Genomic DNA, 8,833 nt, shown 5'->3' with positions numbered 1-8,833 from the left:
ATCTATGAATAATAAGGATTGAGTATACACACAAATATACACACAAACAAATTATTTTAGGAATGATAGAAGGACTCCTAATTCACATTGCTATAGTTTGGATTCACAGCCTTTTCCCTATATCTTAGAGCTAAAGCAATTCACACACCAATAGTTCATTTTTGAGGTACAGCATGCACCCATTTGAAGAAAATTACTGTATACTATATCTCTTCACCCAACCTTTCCTCAGAAACACCTTTAGCTGCTTATCAGGGTGCCTATGCACTGAAAGTGAAAAAGCTATAATTTTCAGAGCTTACAAGATATTAACTTTGAATTGATGCTAATTCCTAATGCCACTATAATCAATCAGTCACAGTCAAGGAATGAGTCTATATCAAATCTAACAGTTAATCCAATGGGACTATGAATGAATCCTGTGGTAATTTTCCCATTCCCAGAATGCATACAGGAAATAGACGTATAACTGGCAGACTCTTCATATCGAATTCCTGGCAAATGTAGTGATGACAGCTATTATGAACAGAAATGACAAGTGGAAGCACCTGGAATTGTTCCCTTTTTTGAAAAGTACAAGGAAAAAGCACAATCTTGGAGGGTGTTTTATTTTTATGTTTGCCAGTTTAAAAGATTTGAAACATGCAGGGCTGGAGAACCAACCAGCCGTCATTCACATTCAACTCAAGTGAAGAATAATAATATTTTCTCATAGCTAATCAAGTAGTGATCCTAACTGTAACCGTGGTCTTAGATGTGCTTTTGTTATTGAAATAAACTAAAAAATAACAAACAAAAAAGCATAAATACCACTTCTGGAACATGGGATACAGCTATTTACCTAGAAAATGCTTCCTCCCAAACCAACAACAAAGACAATCAGAATCAGTTTCACATTGCACAACAAAACAGCAGTATTTCACATTACTTCAAGACTGTTAATTCTCAATTTCTTTGTTATTAAAAATCCCAGAGGTATTTTAATAACCTTGATATTTCATAGAACATCATACCATTCTATTATATTGATGATGTTGCAGTAATTTTATCTAATGAGCAGGAAGTAGTAACCACCTACTTACATAAGTAAGAATAGAAGATGAAACCTATAAAAGTTTAGGTGCCTCCCATATTGATATAACTTGTAGGGGTCTGGTAGCCTGGTATACATTTACATACCCATCCTAAACTGAGCTTGCTATCTCAAAACATGACAATTGAGGAACTTTGATTATAATCTGGCATGCCTTTTTGGGTTTTGGAAACAACATATGTCATATTTTTTGTGTCTTTTGTTTGTTTTGTTTTTGCTGTGTTTCTTTTTCTTGGTAATCAGTAAGATTGCCAGTTCTGAGTGGGGCTAGAGCAAGAAAGAGCTTTAAATCAGGTCACACTGTCCTGCAAGCTGTGTTGGGCCTTTTATGACTCAGCTGAACTCATGAAACAGGAACTGCCTGTGGCAGAGAGAAATGCTGTATGGAACATTAAGAAATCCAGAATTGCAATATCACAGTGAAGATCCCTAGGCTTTTCATCTAAGGTTATACCTTCTTTTGCCAACAACCTTATTTATTTGAAAGTCAATTGTGGCATGATACTTGATTCTGAATGTCTGATCAAAGGACACAAGAGACTAGGAGGTCTAAACCATCCTTCATATACTAGGCATTATCTGATCTATTGCATTATAAAATTAGAAGTATGCAGCAGCTTTCTGTTGTAATTTAGAAAATGGTATGTACAAATTTGGGTTTTAGTAGGTCTAGAAAGTACAAATAAGTTGTTTGAGCAGGTGACTTAGACTCTTATGCTGTATATAGCTTTGCAGATTCTATCTTAAGCCATGTCTATTGCTTCATGAGTATATCCTTACAACTTCTGGTATGCCAGCACCAATTGAATGTGGATGGCCACTATATGTAATACTAACTATTCAGAGGTGGCCCTGAAAGGCAATTCTTTATGTCTTATGTCGACTTCTACTGTGTGTGCACAAGGGCTGGCACAAGGTACTAATGTATACTAATTCATCAAGGGTTCATGATAGTTTGATCAGGGACAGTAAGAACAGAATTAGAATATCGACAACAATGATTTTATAAGGGATATTTTGATGGATGTCTTGAAATAGGCACAGGATATCTGGATATTCACATTCAGTGTAAATGTCCATCCACTGCAGAAATGAGTCTCAGTAGTCATGCAGATAAGATAACCTGTCTTTCTATATCAGAAAACTCATTTTTCTGGCACTCCAGTGTTAATTCAATAAATCCATGTGTAAAATACTATGACAACAAGGTAAGAAACTATGCATGGGCTTAAAAACATAAATTTTTCCTTATTAAGACTGATCTGTTTTCAAACACGACTGAGTCCCAAACCTGTAGACAGCAGAGGCTTATACTAAAGCCCATTAAAAATTCATTCTTGGAGGAACTAATGGCCAATAGGGAAGGTCATTTATGTTTGACCCCACCTTCCATAGATGGAAGGTCAGGAGAAAAACAGAAATTAATATTTATAGGAACAGATATGTATTCTATATCTATCTTTTCTATCTTCTTAGTTCTTTCAGCATCACTATTTGTGGACTTACAAAATGCTGTATCCATTATCATAATATTCCATGCAATATTCACTTTGACCAAGGGAGTAATATCATGGAAAGAGAAGCAAAGGACTCAAAGCTTCAAATTTCACCATTTTCTACCCATTTATCCAGAAACCGCTAAATTAAATACAAGATTGGAAATAGGCAGCTGAATACTCTGTTGTGGTGCCTGTTAGATGACTACATCCTGTAAACCTGTGATAATGTCTAATAAGGCTTAATACTTGCCTTTAACCAATATCCAACATATTGTGATATATTGTGACATTGTCCCCTTAATCCTATTACACAGGTCTTGGGGTTGAGGCATGTGAGAATGGTCCATTTCACTGTTATTAATACATCAATAACCTATTGTGATATCTGTCTGTTGCCTAAGGGAAGAATGCTTCCACTAGTGAATACAGTAATGGTTTCATTTAATTGGCCATTTGAGTTTTCTCTTGCCTTGAAATCAATAGGCACATAGGGAGTAAATATTTCCACTTAACAATGGGACAATAAGAACTATGCCTGGGATCTATAGCATTCATTGGAGTGCTTCCTAATACTTTCTTGCTCAGTAATTCTGACCAATAGAAAAATTAAGGAGGATAATATAGAATCACCATGGACTCAGGCATTACAAGACTGAGGATTTGGTTCAACCCACTAGATTTATAAACCCTCCTGCAGAGACAATGCCAGGTATAACAGAAAGCATGGACTATGTGGTATAAGGAAATTTTGATGATCAAATTAGACCTTATAAGTAATTACAGATGCAGGGGTTGTAGTAGCGCTGTTTTTCATTTTCTCCTCTGCTACTATAGTCAACAGTCAGTGGTCATAGTTAAAATTTTAGGTTTCAGGTAAGAGTATGCTCAGATTGACATAAATCCATGCAATTATAGTATCAACTTTTTTTGCTGTTATAATTTGTGCCCTTCCCTATCCATTCTCCACTTTTCTTTCTGCTTTTTCCTCCAGGAGGCTGGCTTATACGGATTGTATCAACAGATTCTTTACTACTCTAGCTTCCAACTGAGTTTGGCCACTGGGGGTTGCCAACGAAATGATTAGGTGTTGAAAGATATCAGAGTCAGGGTACCCTTTGCTCTCTCTCTCTCTGCAGAGTCAGCAGAAATTGGCTACATCCCTTTAAAAAACCATAGCTCCTCCTAGGTGATCCTTGCCTGTAGCTGCTATCACTTGTTGGGCAACCACCTCTATTGCCCATCAAGGCCTCTGGGTGATAATATATCCCTGCTGCTGCTATCTCCAGGGCTCTTCACCATACTTTGAGCTTTTAAACCCCACTCATGCTTCCATAAACAGTTTCAATATTACAAACCTCAATTATTCTCTTTGAGTGTGATAATTCCTTCCTGCCAGATCTCTGTTTCATTTATCAATATTTATTAAATTAAATTAGCAAGTGATTAGGAGAGGTTGAAGATCCTTCAAAGTTTGTTTATACAAATAAAATACATTTTGTTTATACAAATAGAATACCTTCTCAAACATTTCAGTTCAAATTAAAATTTGATAGTAAAATTGTAAGAAATTAAATTTAGAATAACAAGACCATAGTTATGATGCTATTTTTATGTAGATAGTTTTTATTTTATTTTGTTTTTTAATTTTTATTTTAGAACTGTGGGGTACAAGTGAGAGTTTGCAACAAAAGCAGGCTTCATGCAGGTGAAGTTTGGGCTTCTAATTGGCCCTCTCTTCTGGTGGTAGTGAACCAGGCACCCATTATGTTGCCACATGCCCCTTTCTGTCCTCTCTCCTTCTCTCCCCTAGCCATGCCCCATGATTGTTGATCTCACATTTGTGCTAATGTGTTCAGTGTTCAGAGCCAGCTGATGAGTGAGAACATATGGTATTTGGTTCTTTGTTTCTGTGATAATTCACTTAATGTGATGGCCTCCAACTGCATCCCAGTTTCTGTGAAGGCCAGAATTTTGTTCTTCTGTATGGCTGCATAATATTCCATCAGTCTCCTTTCAAGGAATAGCCACATCTCTTACAACATACCATGGGAAGCCACCTTCTTTTATCTTCATTCATACACACTTATTATTTTCTCACTATTTTTTCTTTCTTATTTCTATGACCCTTAGGTTTTATGTAATAGGCACAATACTGGACATTGAAGAATCAAATATGAATAAGAGACAGTCATTTTCTTCTACATGAAACAGGATACGGGCAAGTGAACAAATAGATTATTATGATGGTAGACACCACAATGTACATGTATGTCTAATGTACTCTGGCAGCTATAGAAAGAAACAGTTACATCAGGGAACATCACAAAGATGAGATGAGATGACACATGAGGAATATCTTGAAGGAATTTGTTAAATGGAATAGGGTGGGAATGGAGCATTTCAGGCAGGAAAATGTGAACTAATATAATTCATGACATCAACATTCACCTATTTAGTTGTTATAAACCTTGATTTTAGATTTGAATCTTTTTCTAACATGTCTTTCATATCCAACCTATTATGAAATCTTTTTGCTGCTCTCTCAATATATCCTTTTCCTATTTTCAATTGTTCCTCTACATTGTTCCAAAGGTATTTTTCTAAATTATATATTCTATTTTTTTGCTTACAGCCCTTAAATGCTTCCATATTGCACAGCAATAAATTCAAGTGCCTTAGTATGTTGTTTCTCCTATAGTAAAAGTTGCACTGAGCTGAGTTCAGTGACTCATGCCTATAATCTCAGCACTTTGAGAGTCTGTGAAAAAAGGATAGTCAGAGCCCAGGAACTTGAGACAGTCTGGGTAACATGGCAAGACCTCGTCTCTACAATTAAAAAACAAAATAGCCAAGCATGGTGCCATGTGCTTGCAGTTTCAGCTACTTGGAAGGCTGAGGCAGAAGGATGGTCTGAGCTCAGCAGGTCGAGGTTTCAGGAGTCATGATCATGCCACTTCATTCCAGCCTCAGCAACAGAGTAAGACTCTAAATCAAAAAAAAAAAAAATTGCACTGGATAGTTAAACAGGCAAAAAAGACTTTAAAACAATTTCAATCAGGGAGAAAAACCAAACTAAACTCCGTTGAAACAAAGGAATGGAAGTTTTTTAAGAGCCAGATTGGGGATTAGAGGTTATATGTCATCTGTGTTTACTAATCAGATTTACCCAAAGGAAAAAGTAACTTTCTTGTATTTTCATGATAGGAATAGTTTTACAACTTAAAGCAAGGCACCTCCAATGTAAGGCTCCTACCCTCCCAAAGAAACAGAGTAATTGGGGTGCTATTCTCCTTGATGATTATATTTCAAAGGACTGTTTCCCAGGTCCTTGAGAAAGATACTGCTGCATTGAGAAAAAAAAAAAAAACAACGAGATGAAGCTTTTAAAAATATTTACATCTCAAAGTGGCAGAGAAAGAATTACAGGTGTTGATGAAAAATGCCAAACTCTATAAACTATTTTGAAAGTTTATTTTGAGCCAAATGCAAGTGACCTAGACCTGTGGTATATTCCCAAGAAGTTTTGAGTACATGTGCCCAAAGTGATTGAATTATAACTTGGTTTTATATATTTTGGGGGAGACATACATTACAGACAAAATATAAATTGATGAGTGTGAGGTTCACAGTGGTTGGCTCTGGCAAGGTAGGACATCCCCAAGTGGGGGCTTTTAGGTTATAGGTGGAGGTAAAGATTTTCTGATTGGCAATTGATAGAATTAAGCTCTGTTTAAAGAATTTGAAATTAGTAAAAGAAATGCTGAGTCAAAATAAGAGGGGTTAAGGAAGTCAAAATTATTAATATGTAGATGAAGGCACTAAATAACAGGCTTCAGAGACAACAGGTGGTAAATGCCTTAAAAGGTGCCAAGAGTCTGTGTTGGGAGCCAACATCTATAGCTACATGGCTGAGGCCTATAAAGGCCCATCTGGAAGATCGCCTCTGACATAGGATATCAGTTATACCTATAATATTGGCGTGTGATTAGTGACCAGTGTGCATACGAGGGCAGTAAAAACTTATAAGTAAATCTCAATACACCTGATGGAAAGTGCATAGCAGAATTATTTCTCTCTGTCTTTCTAAGTTTTACTTCTTTCTAGATATTTTTTAACTTCTATTTTCCTGGTAGACTGGTAAGTCAGCTTTGGAAAGCTGTTTCCCCTAGGGCTAAGATTAGAAACTAAATTACCATGATAGTTTTGTCGCCCTGCCCCTAGCCAGGCAGAACGTTTTCTTTTGTTTCGTTAATTACCGAAACTCTGTCTGCTTCAGCCCATGGCCGCCATCTTGGCAGCCATGCATTTCCTTGTTCAAGAGTGTGACAGCTACTATTTGATTTTTAGAGTAGACTTGTTAGGATAAAATATATACATATACACTCATAGTTGCCTAAATTTATGCTTGCTGTTTTGTTTCCTTTTGCTACATTATTCAAATATAATAATTACTATACGATTTATAAAAGAATTAATGATGAGGTATTAGCTTAATAGGATATAGCATAGTATTAAAGTCCAATCACTAGATCATATAAAAATTAAAGTTTAGACATATGAAACATGAATTATAGTAAAGTTTTGTAGTTTAAGAATAAGTTTTAACTGAGTTATAAGGCACTACGTTAAATCATAATAGGTTAATAGTATAACTGACAGTTAAGTCATTTAACTAAACTTATAGATTATAGTATAGTGTTAAGTTGATAATATTAATCATTAAAAATATTGGGAGTCAGTGAACTTGGATTGAACCTAGAGTTAACTTAGAAAAGTTTTTTGTATTAATCAGGGTATAGAACAAAGAGTATAATATGAATGATTCATTGAACACTATGGAAAACACTTTGAACGATTTGTATTGAAATTGTGCACCTGTGACCTTAATGTTAGCATGGCAGGCATAATGGAATTCGAATTGTTTGCTTGGAAATTGCAGATCTCGTGGTGGTCTTGTGATGCATAGTTTGTAAAGTACGGAAATTGTACGCCCCCAGTGAGTGATTATCACACTGCTGGAGGGTATAGAAAATGGTATATAAGTTGGAAGGAGTCCGAATAAAATTTGGCTTCAGTCCTGATCAGACTGTTCCCAGAAGAACTGCCTCCGAGTGGTCTCTTCTCGCCGTCCAGATTCTCTGGTGCGGGTCCTAACCCACCCTTGGTCAGTGCTGGTCACCGACAAGTCTGGAACTCCCTAGAAAGGGAATTCTACACAGATGCAGATTTCCCCAAGAGATGATGTTGCATGGTCATAAAATATTTTTGATCTCCTTCTTTATCTGTTATATAATGTTATGCCAGAGTCTAGTTGGAAAGTAAGTAACATATAGGATTAATAAAAATCCTTCTGATGAGACTTTATGGTTTGTAGGATGTGACTCCCTAGGCCCTTTAGTTAGGAATTTGGACAAGATAGGAAAAGTCAGAGTTTTGTCCTCATAGGTTATTAAAATAAATGTTCTAAGAAAAAGTAAATCAGGATCCTCAAGGTAGGAAGAAGCTTGTCTACAACTTTTCTTAAACTGAGAGGAAGGTTAAGGATATCCTGATCACCACACAATGTCTGCCTTGCTCTAGTTATACTCAACTTGTTACCATTCCCTAAATATGCCACATGTTCTCTTATTTTAACATCAGGATTGCACAAAATCATTTCTTAGAGCAGTATAATCTTATTTGAAAGGCTTTAATAGTTTTAATTGCTCTTATGATATAGTATACAGATTTTAACAAGTCTTGCTTATACTACTAGTCTTGCTTATCTGGCCTCAACTAGGGTTTCAGTTTATCCTAAATTATCCTCCTCTAATACTTTGCTCCACTACAAGACTTTTTATGTGGTCATGATGATTTTTAAAAAATAGTCTTTGAGTGTGTTCTACTTCTTGCTACCAGTCTATATACATACAAATCTTTTTCTTGATTTCATTCTTTACTTTAATTAAATCTACTATGCTTAAGCAACATTTTCATAGGGCACATTTAGGTTCTATTTTATGTGTTGTTACAAATCCTCATGTTGGGGGATGCGGCAAGATGGCGACGGGGCAACCGGCTCTGAAGCCCTCTGCAAGGGAGATCTGGAGTGTGTCTCTGACTCTCATCCCGGGGGGCTGGGGACCCTAGCATCACAGCTTGCTCTACAGACAGAGCTCAGCCGCTGCCATTGCAACGACTGAACAGTTTTGACTGCATTCCAAATGGTTTAGCCGCCGTCACCGCCGGCACCGCCACCGCC

The sequence above is a fragment of the Carlito syrichta genome, unplaced genomic scaffold (assembly GCF_000164805.1).
Source record: "Carlito syrichta isolate Samal-C Ts95f unplaced genomic scaffold, Tarsius_syrichta-2.0.1 Scaffold315153, whole genome shotgun sequence".
In the NCBI taxonomy this organism is placed as follows: Eukaryota; Metazoa; Chordata; class Mammalia; order Primates; family Tarsiidae; genus Carlito; species Carlito syrichta.
This window is presented reverse-complemented; position numbering follows the sequence as displayed.